Here is a 19,152-nt window from a genome sequence, read left to right on the forward strand (position 1 = left end):
TATAAATGTCGACTGATGTCAGGACCCAGCTATGCCCTCTGTTGGTCTACTTATATTTTTTAACATCTTTTCATTGGTCACACTAGACTAATTGGTACCAGGAACCAAGTTTTACAAAAAACACATGTTAGAAACAAAAAATATTTCAAAAAAATAATTTGAAGAGAAAACATGTTTTTTGCCAGCTAGAAGTCATACACGCAACTCTGATCTATTCTTAAAAGTAAAACACAAACAGCACACACGCGCGCGTGTGGACACACACACACATCTTAAACCTAGAGGAGTTCCTTAAACTGGTTTAAGGCCACATATTTCTATAATAAACAATGTCCCAAAGGCTTTGCCCATCACTTTTCAGTCCAGGTCCCCTGAAAAGCAAATGCCAAGACGTGGTGAGATGCACACACACACACACACACACACAAAATGTATGAGGTGAACTGCCTTTAAGAAAAAGTAAAGAGAGACGCAGGAGTGGCTAGGAGAGCTGAAAGCCATGAAGATGGGAGCTTGAGTGAAGGTGAAAGGAATGGAAGGAGGATTTAATGGAAGCATAGTAGACTGTGGTGTACTTCTGAGGAAAGTTCCAGCACAGCCAATGAAAAGTCGTTGAACCAATGTCTCATTAGAAGAGTCCAGCATCTTCTCGAAAAGAGACTACTTCACTATCCCTGCCACATCATTCGTGGTTGGGAGAAACCTGTGAGAAATGAAGCCCCAGCAGAAACATAGATATGGACCCAAGAGACAGCTGATATTGTATGTCAGTTTCACTCTCTCTACTCAGAGATCTCAGAGGCTCCTGCTTATGGCTGCCTCCCTCACCCTCTGTCAAGATTTGCTCTAGACTCATTTCAGGACTCATACATTCATCTTTGTCTTTTCTGAAACAGGACCCGCAAAAATCTGTCTTCAACTGGTACATCACAGTAGGATATGAAATGCATTTTTTGACTCAAATATAAACACACAAGTTTATATTTATCTTATTGATAAGTGCAGGAGGCAGACAAATGCCTAGGCAGATAAGGAAGGGTCCCTGGAGAATCTCCACCTTACCCCACAAGTGTTTATGCCAGATGATTTTGTGCAGATAGAGGAAACTGCCGAGGGTCTTGCCTGGGCATGGTCAGAACGGGCTGAAGGCCCACAGGCACTGGGGAAATGGGATAGAGCCACAAGGAGTTCACGCGTTATGCTGGGAAGGATCCTGGCCTCTTCAACTGGCCTGTGGTGGCCTGGTATTCAATTCATGAGGTGGAAACCTCCATGCAGGACCCCTGCATGCCTAATTTTTCCTGATTGTGAGATAAGAAGCCTGATTTAGCTGAATTCTGCATCATTATTAAATGTAAGCCTTTAGGGCCAAGTGTCAGGCCCCTCTCAGCTACATCATTATGCACATCCAAGAATATGTTCACTTTTCTGCAACAGATTAAAAATCCATGGTCTGTCACAGATTTATAAAACTTCATGTCCTCAATTTTCTCCAAATTACCAATGACCCTGAACATTTTCAGGAGGAGTTACAAACCATTGTGTACTGTTATGTTCTTCACTGACTAGATTATAATTAATTACTCAAAGTTTTCTCCCAGCAGACAAATTCTTCAAAGTATATACAAAAGTGGACTGACCAATAAACTAATCCTGTGGAATTATGGGGAGTTCTAGAAGGAGACAAAGATAAATGGGTGAATATATTATTTACATTCTATTCTTAAAATATTAACAAGTTTTTTAAAATGGACAAAATTAACAGGTGGATGAAAGTCCTAAAACACTTTTTTTAAAGCCTCTTTGGGTTTTAGATATTTTATCTAAAATTTTATCTAAAATTTAAATCCACAGTCATTCATTTAAATTTCAAGAGCAATTTAAGATCACTGCAACCGTCTGAAAAGCTGATCATCACAACTCATGGACAAATAGGCAAAACTAGTAGAACACTGTGAAGGATGTAACTAAATCAGAAGAGATATCGGGGCTAAGTTAATCGCATGTGAAATTTCACATTTCAATCTAAATAACTGATGAAGGTGATACAGGGCTTTCAAGAACAAGGGAAGTTCGATGAAAAGAGAGGAAAATCCAAGAGTTAATAGGTTTTTAATTGCACCTGGAGTATATCATGCCATTGAGCAAGAAGGACAACAAAGTCAAGTGTGCCAATAATTCTATTAAAAAAAACTTCTCCAAAATATGCTGAAAAAACCGACAATCACCCTGTTGGGCAGCCTACTGAAATCAGACTTCGATTTAACTATTCTTGTATTTCTAAAGAAGGAAGGTTTTTTTCCATTATGAAATTGCAGCTCATCAAATCTATTTTCTCAGACAATGACAATAACAATATTATATGGCATAAAGAAAAAATTTTGAATTACTTTCCCCTCTAAATTGTCCATACTCATAGATTTTCTAACCACATAGTAAATTTTTTCATGAGAAAATTTTCTATGCCTTTTGATCTCTTGTCATGAATTTTTTCTTACTCACAGGTTAATCACATTAGCGAGACCATTTAAACCATTTGAGACGTGATTTTAGATTGACAGATGATATCAATCTAAATGTTTTCCTTTTCTCTGAAGAGGTAGCTCGGGTTCTACTCACATACATTCTCATCAGAATGCCAGATGTATTCTCTCTTTCAGAATCAGAAAAATAACCAGTCTAGTTTCTTGTAAATTTAATCATTCTAATTTATGTGACATGTTACTCATAGAATGAGTTCAATAACATCTCTCTTTGTCTTCCTCAATACCCTGCCTGACAGAAGATAGTATTCAACCCATCAATGGCTCTCATCTGTGGAAAGATATTGTAGTCTTTAAAACAGTCCTTACAAAACCATAATTTTCCTAATTTAAAAAAAACCTGAGAGACAGGTGTACCTATTTTTCTGGGATCTTTTAGGTATAATTAAAACAGTGTTCCTCTCTTTTCTTGAAGTCACTAACTGAACCCCCATCCTTACTGATACTTTATGTGTAGGATTTTGTTTGCTTGGTTTTTAGTGCTCACCTGTATGTTGTGTGTGCATGACTATTCACATTGACAACTAGTACCTCTTTGCTTTTAGCTAAGAGATACATTGTTTAAACTGTATAACAGTAGGGATTTTGTGAATCCCTATCCTTTTTCTTTCCTCTCTCCCTCTTTGGAAATAATTTCAACTTGATGTTTTTATCCCTGAGTTTATATGAGTTCTGTACATTGATAATCTCATATTTTGTTATATTTCTATTATGTATACCAGAGATTATTATCTATTTATGGCTACTTTATTATAGCAAGTCCACAAACCAGCTATGCAAATTCAACTGTTTCCAACCTAGGCACAAGATCTGGGATATGATCTCTTTGTTAGCACCTTCTGTGGGGCTGATATTTTCCAGTCATGACCGGACCCAGACTTAATACCTTATCATACTGGATTCCTAGGTGTATTTTGACCATGCCTCACTTGTTAAGCCCTTACAAACTTCAGCCATATTAGCTTTTCTTGAATCTCCCCACAGAGGATAGGAAGAGGGAAATGTCACTTATTTTATTGTAAAGTTAATTTGAGAGTTCTTAAAATTCTTCCGAACATAAATTGGGTGTCACTGTCATCCTTATTGACAAGAGCAGTAGAAAAAAAGTGAAATTCTTAGAAAAAAGTAAGCTATAATCTTTGGAGCCAGGTGAAACCTTAACACATAGGAGAACCAAAATCTGCTTTTGACCTCCAGTGAAATATTTAAGGAGAAACCCACATGTCATCTCAAAAGCAGCAACAGCATTCTACTAATAATATTCCTCCAAATTATTGCAAGACACTAATTAATTGGGAAAGATCCTACTTTTTATAGATCTGGAGATCACTGTGAGTCTCCTCTAAAAACTCTGGACATCAGTTACTTTTTAATGATTCAAACCATGTAGTAAACTTTACCAAGTTGTTCTAATCAAGCCCACTATTAAAAGGGACTTGGATTAAGGTCCAGGATGTGCCTCTTACTTCCAGAAGGTATATGTAACAGTCAGTGCCATGGCCTGATATTTCCTCTTCATAATGGTATCTGTGCATTATTCTGTTTTCTTGAATACATGTTTCTATGATTATTTTTGGTTATTTTGCTTCTTGTAGAAGATATAATGCTACTATACCAAGAACCTTAGTTGCACAAGTACCCAGCCAGCTGGATTTTTCCATACTAATGGCTTCCAAGGATGTGAATAGGCCACTGACTGATCCAGATTTGCTTTAGACACATCATGTGTTACATACATCACATTTCCAGAGTTGATTACCACTCAAAATGCTGACCTGCTCACTTTATCATTAACAGCTATATTCTGTTTTAGGAGACACTAGCTGACTAGGCATCCCAAAACCAAATTCAGGGGCTCTTTAGAAAATCAAGCTACCAATAATCTCAGTCATCTTTCCTTGGGGATAGAACTAATTTAAATAATTTAAGTTTAGTGCCAGACCACAGACCACAAATTAAATACAGTAAAACAAATAATTCATCCACAATTTTCACACTATAAAATCGTGTTCATTACTGAATGGGTTTAGAAAGTAACAACTGACTCTGTAAGAAATTAATCTATTTGCTAAATATGTGTACATGAACTAATCAATGTGCATCAATGTCTGAGCTCCATCAATATTTCCACCAGACAGACTACTGTATAGCAAGCATGAAACTTATAGTAAAACAAAAAATATTATCTTGGGGAGTAGATTTTGTTAATAAGCAGTAAAATATAAACGTTGACAAGTAGACAATGAGTTTTATAGTTGTGGAAACCACCGTGTGTATGCAATAATTTCACCCATAAGACAAGTTTCTGTGAAGGCAATCCCACCTACATAACTGCTTTTAGATTACTCAAATAACAAACCACCAACACATTTTTACAGGGATATTTTTTCCTTAACTTCTAATCAATCTTTGAAACATAAGAATAGACAGTTTTAAATCTGGAAATGGCTTTTTACTACTATATTCCTTGTATACAGCTACTATGCTAAATAGCATCTTTTCATTGTCAATAAAATTTCATTCAAAATAGTTTTCCCTTAAAATTGTAAAAATACTGTAATCCCTGCTTTTGCTTATTCAGTCCCATATAATCAGGCTTTGTTATTAGCTGGAAAATAGGCTTATAACATTCTACCTTTTAATTGAAAACTAAAACTGTAATGAGATTTTGTATTATATGAGAAGTCATTGAACACAATCACATATACAATAATAATTCCAGACAAAGATCTAGAAGAAATAACAAAAACTTAAAGTTTCATTAGGCTATGTGATTACTTATATTATGATTAGAGATAAACAAATTGGAAAAAAAAAGCTTCCCAGGGCTTTTTGAACAATTAGCATTTTACCCAAAAATTGTATTAGAAAATTTTAAAATGAAACTTTGACATGACTGGTATAACCAAACAAAATTGAATGTCATGCATTCTCCACTGAAGCCAATATAGAAACATTTCAGCTTGCTAACAAATTTGTCCAGCTTTGGACATTTTTCTGAAGACAGTTACCCTAGTCAGTACTACACTTGTAATTCACAAAGTATCTTATGAAAAGCCATCTTAAAAGATTTACAATGGTTGTCCTTTTGATTTTACATTCACTATTTCCTCTTTGTTGATAATAAATATTGCCTTAAAGCTCCTATAGAAAGGATTTGAGAATATCTTCAAATGCCTTCACAAATAAGGAAAAGTAAATACAATAGGAATACTTTTATGCAAATCTAGTTTTAACATAGAAATCAGGTTGGAATGAAGAAATCCTTTTTAGCAGAAAATCACAATTTGTACATTTGTATTACTCTATTCTTGTATTATTATAAAGTATGCTTCAGACTGGGTAATTTATAAAGAAAAGAGGTTTAAATGGCTTATGGTTCCACAGGCTGTACAGAAAGCATCTGTTTGGCTTCTTGGGAGGCTTCAGGAAGCTTCCAATCATGGCAGAAGGGGAAGGGGAAGTAGGCATATCACATGGCCAGAGAAGTAGCAAGAGACAGGGTGGAGGTGATGAACATTTTTAAGCAATGAAGTTTCACAAGAACTCACACATTATCATGAGGACAGTAGCAAGTGGGATGGGGCTAAACCATTCATGAGAAACCCACCCTTATGATCCAAACACCTCCCACCAAGCCCCACTTCCAACAACGGGGATTATAATTTGACATGATATTTGATGGGGACATAGATCAAACCATATCATTCTACCTGTGGCCCCTCCCATATCTCATGTCCTTCTCACATTGCAAAATACAATCATCTCCTCTCAATAGTCCCCCAAAATCTTAACTCATTTCAGCATTAACTCAAAATTCCAAGGTTCCACATCTCATCTGCAGATAAGTTCCTTCTGCCTATGAGCCTATAAAATCAAAACAAGTTACTTACTTCCAAGATTCAATGGGGGTACAAGCATCAGGTAAAGACTCTCATTACACAATGGACTAATTTGCCACAAGAAAGGGGCTACAGGCCCTATGCAGAACCCCCAAAGTCCAGAATGGCAATTATTAAATCTGAAAGCCCCAAAATAATCTTTCATGACTCCATGTCCAACATTCAGGGTACGCTGGTCTGAGGGGTGGGCTTCCAAAGCCATGAGTAGCTCCACTCATGTGGCTTTGCAGGCTTCAGCCTCTGAGGCTGCTCTCACAGGCTGGCATTGAGTGCCTGCGACTTTTCCAGGCACATGGTATAATCTGTTGGTGGATCTACCATTCTGGAATCTGGAGAATGGTGGCCTTCTTCTAACAGCTCCACTAGGCAGTGACCCAGTGGGGACTCTGTGTGGAGGATCCAATCCCACATTTCCTCTCCACTGTGCCCTAGTGGTGGTTCTCCATGAGGGCTCTACCCCATAGCAGGCTTCTGTCTGGACACCCAGGCTTTCCATACATCTTCTAAAATCTAGGTGAAGGCTCCCTAGCCTCGACTCATGAATTCTGCACACCTGCAGGCTTAACACCACGTGGAAAACTGCAAGCCTTAAGGCTTTCTCCTTCTGAAGCAGCAGCTTGAGATATATGTGGGCCCCTTTGAGCCACTTCTGGAGCTAGAGTGTCTGGGAAGCAGGAAATCATGTTCCAAGTCTGCACAGAGCAAAGGGGCCCTGGGTCTGGCCCATAAAACCATTCGGTCCTCCTAAGCCTCAGGATCTGTAATGGGAGGAGGTGTGAAGGTCTCTACCTTTAAATCCTTTTCCTCATTGTCTTGGCTATTAACACTTGGCTCCTCTTTACTTAAATTAATTTCTACAGTATGCTTGAATTCCTGTCCTGAAAATTAGCTTTTCTTTTCTACAACATGAGCAGGCTACCAATTTTTCAAACTTTTAGGCTCTGCTTCCCTTTTAAATATAGTTTTCAAATTCAAGTCATTTCTTTGCTCATGCATATGAGCATACACTCTTATAAGCAGTCAGGCTACTTCTTCAACATTTTTGCTGCTCAGAAATTTCTTGAAGCAGATACCCTAAATTATCATTCTCAAGTTCAAAGTTCCACATATCCCTAGACCATGGGCACAATGCAGCCAAGTCCTTTGCTAAGGCATAATAAATTCCTTTGTTCCAGTTGCCAAAGAATTCCTCATTCCCATCTGAGAAGTCATCAGTCTGGACTTCACTGTCCACAGCACTATCACAATTTTGGTCACAATCATTTGACCAACCTCGAAAGTTTCAAACTTTCCTTAATCTTCTTGTCTTCTGAAACTTCCAAACTCTTCAAACCTCTGCCTGTTACCCCATTCCAAAGCTACTTCTATATTTCCAGCATTATAGCAATGCTCCACTCCTTGGTATCAATTTTCTGTATTAGTCTATGTTGCATTGCTATAAAGAAATGCCTGAGACTAGGCAATTTATAAGAGAAGAGATTTAATTGGCTCATTGTTCTGCACACTGTACAGGAAGCATAATGCTGGCACCTGCTCAGCTTCTGGAGAGGCCTCAGGAAGCTTCTAATTATGGCAGAAGACAAAGGCCAGGCTATTCACTTGGCTCAGGAGGATCCACGAAAAAGAAAGGGGTAGGTGATACACACTTTTACAACAACCAGATCTCATAAGAACTCACTCACCATTGCAAGGACAATACCAAGTAGGATAGTGCCAAACCATTCAGGAGAAACCTGGCCCCATGATCCATTCACCTCCCACCAGGCCCTATCTCCAACATTTGGGATTAAAATATGACATGATATTTGGTGGAGACACAGATCCAAACCATATCAACATTCAATGATTTATTTACCTTAAAATAGTTGTCCTAATCAGCTTAAGCTGCTATAACAATTCGCCATAGACTGGGTGGCTGAAACAACAGACAGTTTTTGGTGAAGGCCTCTTGCTGGCTGGCAAATTGGTTCTTTTTCACTGTGTCCCCACATGTTGGAAAAAGAACTCTGATCTCCTCCTGCTCTTAAAAGGATACTATTCCCTCATGGGAGACATGTCCTCATGACCTCATATTAACTTAATTACATCCCAACAGCCCCATCTTCAAATACCATCACATTGTTTCTTAAGGCTTTAACATACAAATTTGAGGAGACAAAAAGGCTTAGTCTATAACAATAATATATATCACAAATATACCATCCGAGTTAATAGCAAAAGCTAACTCTCTCATTGTGATTTATGTTTTTACACAGCTAGGAAAAGAAGCAAGTGTTATATTCTTAATTTAACTAAAATACTGGTAATATGACTAAAATTCATTTGATAACTGATATTTTGAAACCTGAAAAGTGTTCTTCATTCCTCTGATAGTATAAAGCTATGTAATACATATGCCTAAGGCAGAGCCTGAACTCAGCTTTCACTAGATAATTGTGGCTTCTGCCACATGGCTGCAATAAAAACCATGTATTCCAACTGCTTCATACACTGAACAATTATTTATTTTATTTATACCCTAGCTCATAGTATCAAATGATTCTGATGATTGGGACAGCTGACTTTGTACATTTGAGTTTATTTCCTCATGTATTTTGTATTTAGGAGTGAACTCATCTTCAGAAGTATATTGTAACATATGCTTTGTTTGTGTCCCTTTGGGGAAGTATTTTTTTTTAATTTGCTTCTGCCAGTTTTCTACATACACCATCAATCTAAGACACCATCATCCAATCAAGTTTCACATGAACATCTCAGTTAGGGGGCTCAACCTACTGAGATAGTGGAATTTAAACTCTATTCTCCCATGTACACTACTCAGATTTAGTCTTCAAGTGAGTGACTCCTTTATTCACTCAGAAATAAGCAAGACCAAGTCTTATGCTGAGCTTCTATGCAGTTTTGAAAGGTATGCCTAATCCTAATTTGATAAATGAGGCAGGGCTTCCTCTTAGCTTTACATAAAAAGCTCATTTCTATAAGCACCTTGAGTTTCTGTAGGTTTATAGATGATCCCAAATCTCCAAGAGCCATACTTTTGCTCCTGATTACTCTTCTGGCTTTGAGGTTCTTATTTATTTCTGCATGTCTTTTCTAAAACTATGTCTGTTATAAATGTCAAGAATGTGTAATCACAAATAACTGTAGCAAATTTGTATATAATGGGCAGCATGGATAACTTTCAACCTGCATGTGATTCCATCTGGAATAAGTTTTTGCTTGTTTGTTTTTAACATCTTGGGTTAAAAGTAGATACATTTAACAGTATCTTTTTACAGTAGAATACCATTTTAACACTACTTTCTGTGTGTGTTGTAGGATTGAGAAAATACGCAAATATATTGATGATTAGAGCCACAATTCTCAATATAAAAGAACAGAGAGATACAAAGGCAAGGATTGGCATAAGACTGGAATTTGATTATAAGTATGTGATTATAGTTATGTAATTCATAACAGGCAAACTGATGTCATGCTGTCTCTTGACGTGAAGACACCATATCTATAAATACAGTATTATTGACAAAAATGAGAAATATTAACATAATCACAAGAAGATGCTAGACAAATATAAACTAAACAGCAATTTACAAAACAAGTGGTTTTGTACTCTGGAGAAATTAAATTTGAAAATAAGTGTCATGAATGATATAGAGAAATTAAAAACAATTCCAGATTAAAGAAAATTTAAAAGTTAAAAAAAAGAATGTGAAGGCAGTGCGTGTTTCTAGATCAAAACTTCGTTAGGGGAATTAAATAAACATATGCATAACTAATTACAGTGCCCTGAAACTACTGAACTTCAAATATAAATGGAAGCAAAGTAGGCAAAAAAGAATAGCTGAATAAATGACCAACATACAAAAATTTTCATTAGAAAAAATAACACAAAATAAAATTTCTAAATGAAAGGTTTGAAAAAATCCTAATATCTTGCCTTACCATGAATTCTGTATCCAGATACTCTGCCATTTAATAAAGTGGTGAGTTTTCAAACATTATATAAGAGGAAAATAATTCACCAATGCTGTCTGAAAGAACACTGTATTAGTCTGTTTTACTCTGCTATAAAGAACTGCCCTGGACTGGGTAATTTATAAAGGAAAGAGGTTTAATTGATTCACAGTTCAGCATGGCTGGGGAGGCCTCAGGAAAGTCACAATCATGGTGGAAGTTGAAGGGAGAGCAACACACCTTATTCACAAGGTGGCAGGTAGGAGAATGAACATAGGCGGGACAACCAAACACTTATAAAACCATCAGATCTCTTGAAAACTCACTCACTATCATGAGAACAGCATGGGAGAAACCTCCCCCATGATCCAATACCTCCACCTGGTCTCTCCCTTGACACATGGTGATTATGGGATTTTTGGGGATTATAATTTAAGATGAGATTTGGGTGGGGACACAAAGCCTAACCATGTAAAGTTTGTAATTTAACAAAAAGGCAATTTATTTTTATGTAAAGGAAAGTAAAATTAGCAATAATGATGAAGATATCAATACAATGTATTGTACTTAATACTCCATATAAAATAAATGATAACTTCTGGGAGAGTCAAACATAAGTTGGAAACAAAAGACAATCTAACAATTAGGAAATAAATTATATGAAATGGCAAAATTTGAAAATAAGTGTGATCAAATAAGAAGATGCATATTAGTAAAGGCAATGAAATTACCACAAAATAAATGTTAAAAATAATAATCTGACAAACATTAAAGATGACTAAACATTTTAAAACGTGGTTGTTGAAAAGCTGATTAAGATGCAAAAATTTGCTCTAATACTGGGTTAATTTTTTTTTTTTTTTTTTTTTGAGATGGAGTCTTGCTCTGTCGCCCAGGCTGGAGGGCAGTGGCAGGATCTCGGCTCACTGCAAGCTCCGCCCCCTGGGTTCACGCCATTCTTTTGCCTCAGCCTCCCGAGTATCTGGGACTACAGGCACCTGCTACCACGCCCAGCTAATTTTTTTGTATTTTTAGTACAGACCGGGTTTCATCGTGTTAATAGTTTTGGTGCATTATTACCTTGTAATTTTATGGCAAAATATTTTACTAAGATTAGCAGAGATAATTTTAGTAATGAATATTTTATTATAATACATAGTTTAATTTAAATTGCATGTTGTCATAGTTTCTGTCAATTCCTCACCCCACTTCATACTCCTGAAAGTACTCTGGAAACCTCTGATTTGTAGTCTGTCTTTATATAATTTTTTTTTCCAAACTTCTTTCCCTCACCATAATTAATGTGAAATTCTTTTATGTGGTTACAGGCAACATTAATCCATTCCATTTTATTGCTAAATAAAATTAACTATATTGAAAAATCATAGACTAGTTATTCTTTCATCAGTTGATAGATATTTCCAATTTTTGGCAATGGTGAGTAAAAGTGATGTAAACATGTATGTGCAGATCTTTGATTATTTGTTTTCATTAATCTTGAGTAAATATCTAGTAGTAAAAATTATCATTTGTGCATTGTGTATTTTTAGACATTTTTAAAAAGACTCAAATATTTTGCAAAGTTGCTCTAATATTTTTCACTCCAACCAAGAAGGTTTCAGAGTTCCAGAAGCCCTGCATCTTTGCCAAAAATAGATATTGCCACTTATTTAAATAACGTGTTGACTGAGGTAGATGTTTACTGGTATTTTCTATAGTTTCAATCTATATTTTTCTCGTGGTTAATAATGTTGCACAATTTTTCATGTTTTTATTTGTAACACATAAAATTCTTTTAGCATCGAAATCATTTTCCCCTTTAAAAATTGGATTGTTTTGCTCTTATATTTTTGGTTATGAAAGTTATTTATAAATTTTAGATACTAGTCCTATGTCAAATATGTATGTTGCAGATATTTTTCCCAAACTGTGGCTTATCCTTTCATTTTTTAGAGACTTTTGAAAAGCAGTAGTGTTAATTTTAATGAAGTCCAATTTCTTAATATTTTCTTTATGCTTCATGCTTTTCTTGTCCTACATAAAATATAATGGACAAATTAAGAATAGCAATAATTTTTTCTTTGTATGAAGCTGTATGCATTTAGGATTTACATTTTTGTGTGATTTATTTCTACCTAATTTTTTATATGTGGTTCAAGATATGGTTTGAGTTTCTTTTTCTTTCTTATTTTTTGTGCATGTTGATTATTCCACTACCATTTGTTTGAAAGACTACCCTTTCTCCACCAAGCTGTCTCTACCACTTTTTGGAAAAACAGTTAACTATGTATTATATAAGTGGATCCATTTCTGGGTTATATGTTATTTCATTGATCTTTATGTTTACTCTGTCATCTGTACCACACTATACTGTAATAGCTTTATAATATTATGTAAAATAAGGTAGAATGAGCCTTCTAAGGTTGGTCTATGTTTTTTAAAATTAATTTAAGTAGTTTTCTTTTCCATTTAAATTTTACCATCAGCTTGTTATTTGGAAGAATTTGTATTAATAGTATTGAGATTTCCAATCCAAGAACGTATTATTTTGATTTTCCATTTATTTAGATCTTCTCTAATTTCTGTCATTATTGGGTTTTGGTTTTCTACATACAAATATTGCATGTATTTTATTTGATTTATATGTACATATATATTAAGGTTTTGTATCAGTATATGATACTTTTTTCTAATTTCAGTTTTCAATTGCTCATTGCTTATATATTTAAATGTAACTGGTTTCTTATATACAACTTTGTGCTTTGAAATATTACTAAATTAACTTTTTAGTTATGGTGGGTTTTTGCAGGTGGTATAGCATTTTCTATGAAGAAAATCTTGTACTTAGCAAATCATTGATTTTTTTTTCTTTCTGATGTATGTTATTATTTCTTTTTGTTGCATTATTGCACTAGCTAGGGTCTCTGCATGATATTAGTTGAAATTGAGAGGTGAAGCCAGCTGGACTTCTGGGTCAGGTGGGGACTTGAAGAACTTTTCTGCCTTTCGAGAGGTTTGTAAAATGCACCAATCAGTGCTCTGTGGCTAGCTACAGGTTTGTAAAATGTGCCAATCAGCACTGTGTAAAAATACACCTATCAGCACTCTTTGACTAGCTAGAGGTTTGTAAAATGGACCAATCAGCACCCTGTAAAATGGATCATTCAGCACACTGTAAAATGGACCACTCAGTGCTCTGTAAAAGGGACCAATCAGCACTCTGTAAAATGGACCAATCAGCAGGACATGGGTGGGGACAAATAAGGGAATAAAAGCTGGCCACCCCAGCCAGCAGCGGCAACCTGCTCCAGTCCCCTTTCATGCTGTGGAAACTTTGTTCTTTCATTCTTCACAATAAATCTGGCTGCTGCTTACTCTTTGGGTCTGCACCATCTTTAAGAGCTGTAACACTCACCGCGATGGTCCGCAGCTTCATTCTTGAAGTCAGTGAGACCACGAACCCACTGGAAGGAACAAACTCTGGACACAGAAATGATAAAATCAAAAATATTTTCTTAATGCCAATGTTGAGAGGAAATCATTCATATTCATTGAATATGATATTATCTACAGTTCTTTTATAAATTTCCTTTATAATATTTAGGAAAGCCACATTGATTTTTAGGTTTCTAAGAAATTTTATTATAAATGTATGTGTAATTATGTAAAATACCATTTTTCTGCATCAAGTAGGATTTTTATATGTGTTTCTCTTCTCAGACTCTACCCTTATAAGGAATATTTATGTGGGATAATTCTTTAACAATGAGGAAAAAGCCTCTCGTCTGCAGTCAATATAATATTTCTTTGTTGCAAATAGTAAGATCCATTGAATTTTGAATACATATTATTTCTATACCACAATTGAAATATAAGCATTTTAAAAGAAAGTCAACTTCAACTATACTTAGTATATATCTTTACTATCCTTACTATGGTATCGACATCAGGTACAATGTTTTATTCCAAAATTATTTTACATGTCTGGTCATGAGGATGTTTACATAAGTTCTTAATACTCTGAGATACTACATTATAGACAAGTATTCATCTTTCCTTCAATATTCCAAAAGTATGCTTTTTTCCTCCTTAGAAACATCTGAGAGCATACCCTCAATAAATTTAATTTTTCCAAGTGTTAGAGTTTAAAACTTTTGCAGGTCCATGCAACTTTTCATTGTGCAAGAATACTTCAGCCAAACATGTACTAATAATTCATGGAAAATATTCTCAGCAGACTAGGAATAAAAGAAAACGTCCTCAACTTTATTAAGGACAAACCCAGGTGGTATAGTATGGTCTTGTAAAAAAATAAAATTGTCTTTTCTCACCAATATATACTTAATTTTCCAAATACTGTAGTCTATGAAAGGAAACAAGAAAAAGATAAACTAAATGTTGAGTATAAAAAAAGAAAAAATAATAATTAAAGATTATTGTCTATGTAAAAAATGTTAATGAAAGTACAGAGAAGCTCTGAGACATAATAAATAACATTTGGAATACTCCAAAATAAAAAGGCAATTTATAAAATTATATTTTTACATACTAGCAAGAAACAATTAGAAAAGTAAATAAAATATATTTTCACATTCTCAGTAAATAAGAAGTCTTGAGAAATAAACGTATTAAAACTTACACAAACCTAATATACTGAAGACATTGTTGAATAAATTAAGGAAGGCATGAATTAATGAAGAGACAAACCATGTTTTCGAATGAGAAGACTTAACATTGTTGTTAAAAGAAAAACTTTAGACAAATTTTATTTAGCAGTGTTCATTTGAGCAAAGAATGATTTATGAATGGGGCAGTACTCAAAACTAGGAAAAGTTCAGAAAGCTCCAGACAGTTTTACAGGCAGCATTCATAGACAGAAAAAGCAAGTGAGATATAGGAACAGCTGGATTGGTTACAGCTGAATTTTTTACCTTTATGGGTATCATGTAATGAGGTATTTGTGTTATATAGACATAGTCTGATCAGTTGGGAGCCTGAGTTTGCCTGAAGATCAACTGCTGTGATTGACTGAGACTCAGCTATTTGTTATAAGAGTATACACTCAAGTTAGGTTGCAGTTTGTTTGCACAATAGTTAGGTTTCAGTTCACTATGAAGAAATGCAAAATGCAGAGGCAGCTTTAGGCCTAATTCAATTTAATTTAGTATTGTTACGTGTCAACTTTTTTGAAAGTCATCCATAAATCAACCACAGTTCCAATCCAAATCCCAGCATACTTTTTTCATATAGGAATTGTTAAGCTGATTATAAAATTACATAAAAATGCAAAGAACTTAGAATAGTCAACATTATTTGGAAAATAAAATTGAGGAATTTTGTTGCTTGATATTAGAACTTACTTAAAAACTAATGCAATATATACAAGGTACAATTTACATAAGGATATATATTAGTCCATTCTTGTGTTGCTATAAAGAAAGGCCTGATACTGAATAAGTTATAAAGAAAATAGTTTTAATTGGCTCAGAGTTCTTCAGGCTATACAGGAAGCATAGCAGAATCTGCTTCTGGGGAGGTCTCAGGAAGCTTACAATCATGGCAGAAGGTGAAGCAAGAGCTGGCATATCACATGGTGAAAGCAGGAGCAAGAGATTAAGGGGAGAGGTGCTATACACTATTAAATAATCAGATCTCATGAGAAATAACTCACTATCATGAGGACAATAACGAGGGAAATGGTGCTAACCCATTTATAAGAAGTCTCTGCCGGGCGCAGTGTCTCACACTTGTAATCTCAGCACTTTGAGAGGCCAAGACGGGCAGATCACTTGAGGTCAAGAGTTTCAGACCAGCCTGGGCAACATGGCGAAACTCCGACTCCACTAAAAATACAAAAATTAGCCAGGCATGGTGGCACACACCTGTAGTCCCAGCTACTCAGGAGACTGAGGCACGAGAATCTCTGGAACCCCATAGGTGGAGGTTGCAGTGAGTCAAGATAAGAAGTCTTCCCCCATGGTCCAAATACTTCCCAGCAAGCCCCACCTCCAACATTGGGGATTACACTTCAATATGAGATTTGGGTAGGGGCACACATCCAAAGTATATCATTCCAGTCCTGGCCCCTCATAAATCTTATGTTCTCACATTTCAAAACACAATCATGCCTTCCAAATAATCCCCTAAAGTCTTAACTCATTCAAACATTTACTCAAAAGTCCAAAATCAGAAGTCTCACCTGAGACAAAGCAAGTCACTTCCACATATGAGCCCATAAAATAAAAAAACAAGTTAGTTACTTCCAAGATACAATGAGGCACCAGCATTGGGTAAACCTTCCCATTCCAAAAGGGAGAAATTAGGCAAAAGGAATTGGCTAAAAGTCCTGGAAAGTCCAAAATCCAGTAGGGCAGTCATTAAATCTTAAAGCTCTACAATAATCTCCTTTGACTGTATGTTCAACACCCAGGGCACACTGATGCAATGGGTGGGCTCCCAAGGCCCACCTTACATTAAGGACATACCTTAATGTAATAAAAGTCATGTATGACAAACCCACAGCCAACATAATACTGAATGGGGAAAAGTTGAAAGCATTCCCTGAGAGTACTGGACCAAGACAAGGATGCCCACTCTCACCACTCCTCTTCAACATAGTACTGGAAGTCCTAGCCACAGCTATCAGACAAGAAAGAAATAAAGGGAATCCAAAGAGTACCTCTGCCCCTGTGGCTTTGCAGTGTTCATCCCCGGAGGCTGCTCTCACAGGTTGTTCAGCACATGCAGCTTTTCCAAACTCAGGGTACCAGCTGCTGGTAGATTTACTATGTGGGGGTCTGGAGGATGGTGGCCCTTTTATTGAAGCTTAACTAGGAGGTGCCCCAGTGGAGACTTGGGGGAGCTCTTAACCCACATTTTCCTTCCACACTGATCTAGTAGAGGTTCTCTGTGAGAGCTCCAACCCTGAAGCAGACTTCTGCCTGGACACCGAAGATATTCCATATATCCTCTGAAATCCAGGCAGAGGCTCTTAAGCTTCATTCTTTTTTTTTCCATACTTTATTGGGGTACAGGTGGTGTTTGGTTACATGAGTAAGTTGTTCTTTAGTGGTGATTTGTGAGGTTTTGCTGCCCCCATCACCAGAGCAGTATACACTGCAACCTATTTGTAGTCTTTTATTTCTTGCCCCACTTCTACCCTTCCCCCCAAGTCCCCAAAGTCCATTGTTTTATCCTTATACTTTTGCATCCTCATAGCTTAGCTTGCACACATCAGCTAGAACATACGATGTTTGGTTTTCCATTTCTGAGTTACTTCACTTAAAATAATAGTCTCCAATCTCATCCATGTCACAGCAATGCCACTGACTCATTCATTTTTATGACTGAGTAGTATTCCATTATATATATATGTATATATACACATCATAATTTCTTTTTTCCACTCGATTGATGGGCATTTGGCTTGGTTCCATGATTTTGCAATTGTGCAAGTATCTTTTCCTTATAATGACTTATTTTCCTCTGGGTAGATATCCAGTAGTGGGATTGCTGGATCAAATGATAGTTCTAATTTTAGTTCTTTAAGGAATCTCCACACTGTATTTCATAGTGGTTGTATGAGTTTACATTCCCACCAGCAGTGCAGAAGTTTCCATGATAACTGCATCCACGCCAACATCTACTGTTTTCAAAAATTTTTTTGACTGAATCAAACAACCTATCAAAAATATAATCCACCATGATCAAGTGGATTTCATACCAGCGATGCAGGGATGGTTTAACATACACAAGTCAATAAATGTGATACACCACATAAACAGACTTAAAAACAAAAATCACATGATCATCTCAATAGATGCAGAAAAATCATTAGACAAAATCCAGCATCCTTTATGATTAAAATGCTCAGCAAAATTGGCATACAAGGGACATACCTTAATGTAATAAAAGCCATGTATGACAAACCCACAGCCAACATAATACTGAATGGGGAAAAGTTGAAAGCATTCCCTGTGAGTACCGGAACAAGACAAGGATGCCCAATCTAACCACTCCTCTTCAACATAATACTGGATGTCCTAGCCACAGCTATCAGACAAAAGAAAGAAATAAAGGAATCCAAATTGTTATAGAGAAAGTCAGGCTGTCACTGTTTTGCTGATGATATGATCATTTACCCAAAAAACCCTAAAGACTCCTCCAGAAAGCTCCTAGAATTGATTTAAAAAATTCGGCAAAGTTTCCAGATACAAGATTAATATACAGAAATCAGTAGCTCTTCTATACACCAACAGTAACCAAGCAGAGAATCAATTCAAGAATTCAACCCCTTTTACAATAGCTGCAAAAAATTAAATCCTTAGCCTCTATGAGGAGAACTATGTATTACTGCTGAAAGAAATCACAGGAAACACAAACAAATGGAAACATCCTATGCTCATGGATGAGTGGAATCAATATTGTGAAAATGACCATACTGCCAAAAGCAATCTACAAAGTCAATGCAGTCTCCATCAAAATATCACCATCAATTTTCACAGAATTAGAAAAAAAATTCTAAAATTCATATGAAACCAAGAAAGAACCCACATAGCCAAGGCAAGACTAAACAAAAGAGCAAATGTGGAGACATCATATTACCTGATTTCAAACTATACTGTAAGGCCATAGTCACCAAAACAGCATGGTACTGGTATAAAAATAAGCACATAGACCAATTAAACAGAATAGAGAACCCAGAAATAAACCCAAATACTTACAGGCCAACTGATCTGCGACAAAGGAAACAA

At 35.9% G+C, this 19,152-nt stretch overlaps 1 long non-coding RNA gene across 1 annotated transcript in view; it reads right to left on the reverse strand.

The window, feature by feature from the left end:
* The window catches only part of LOC130540714 (uncharacterized), a 147,204-nt gene that overhangs the window by 69,292 nt on the left and 58,760 nt on the right, over nucleotides 1–19,152 (reverse strand). The window contains exon 3 of the long non-coding RNA XR_008954707.1: nucleotides 13,815–13,879. This is a non-coding gene — a long non-coding RNA (uncharacterized LOC130540714). The remainder of the gene's footprint in view (nucleotides 1–13,814; nucleotides 13,880–19,152) is intronic.

Source organism: Pan paniscus, chromosome 14 (assembly GCF_029289425.2).
Source record: "Pan paniscus chromosome 14, NHGRI_mPanPan1-v2.0_pri, whole genome shotgun sequence".
NCBI classification, from domain to species: Eukaryota; Metazoa; Chordata; class Mammalia; order Primates; family Hominidae; genus Pan; species Pan paniscus.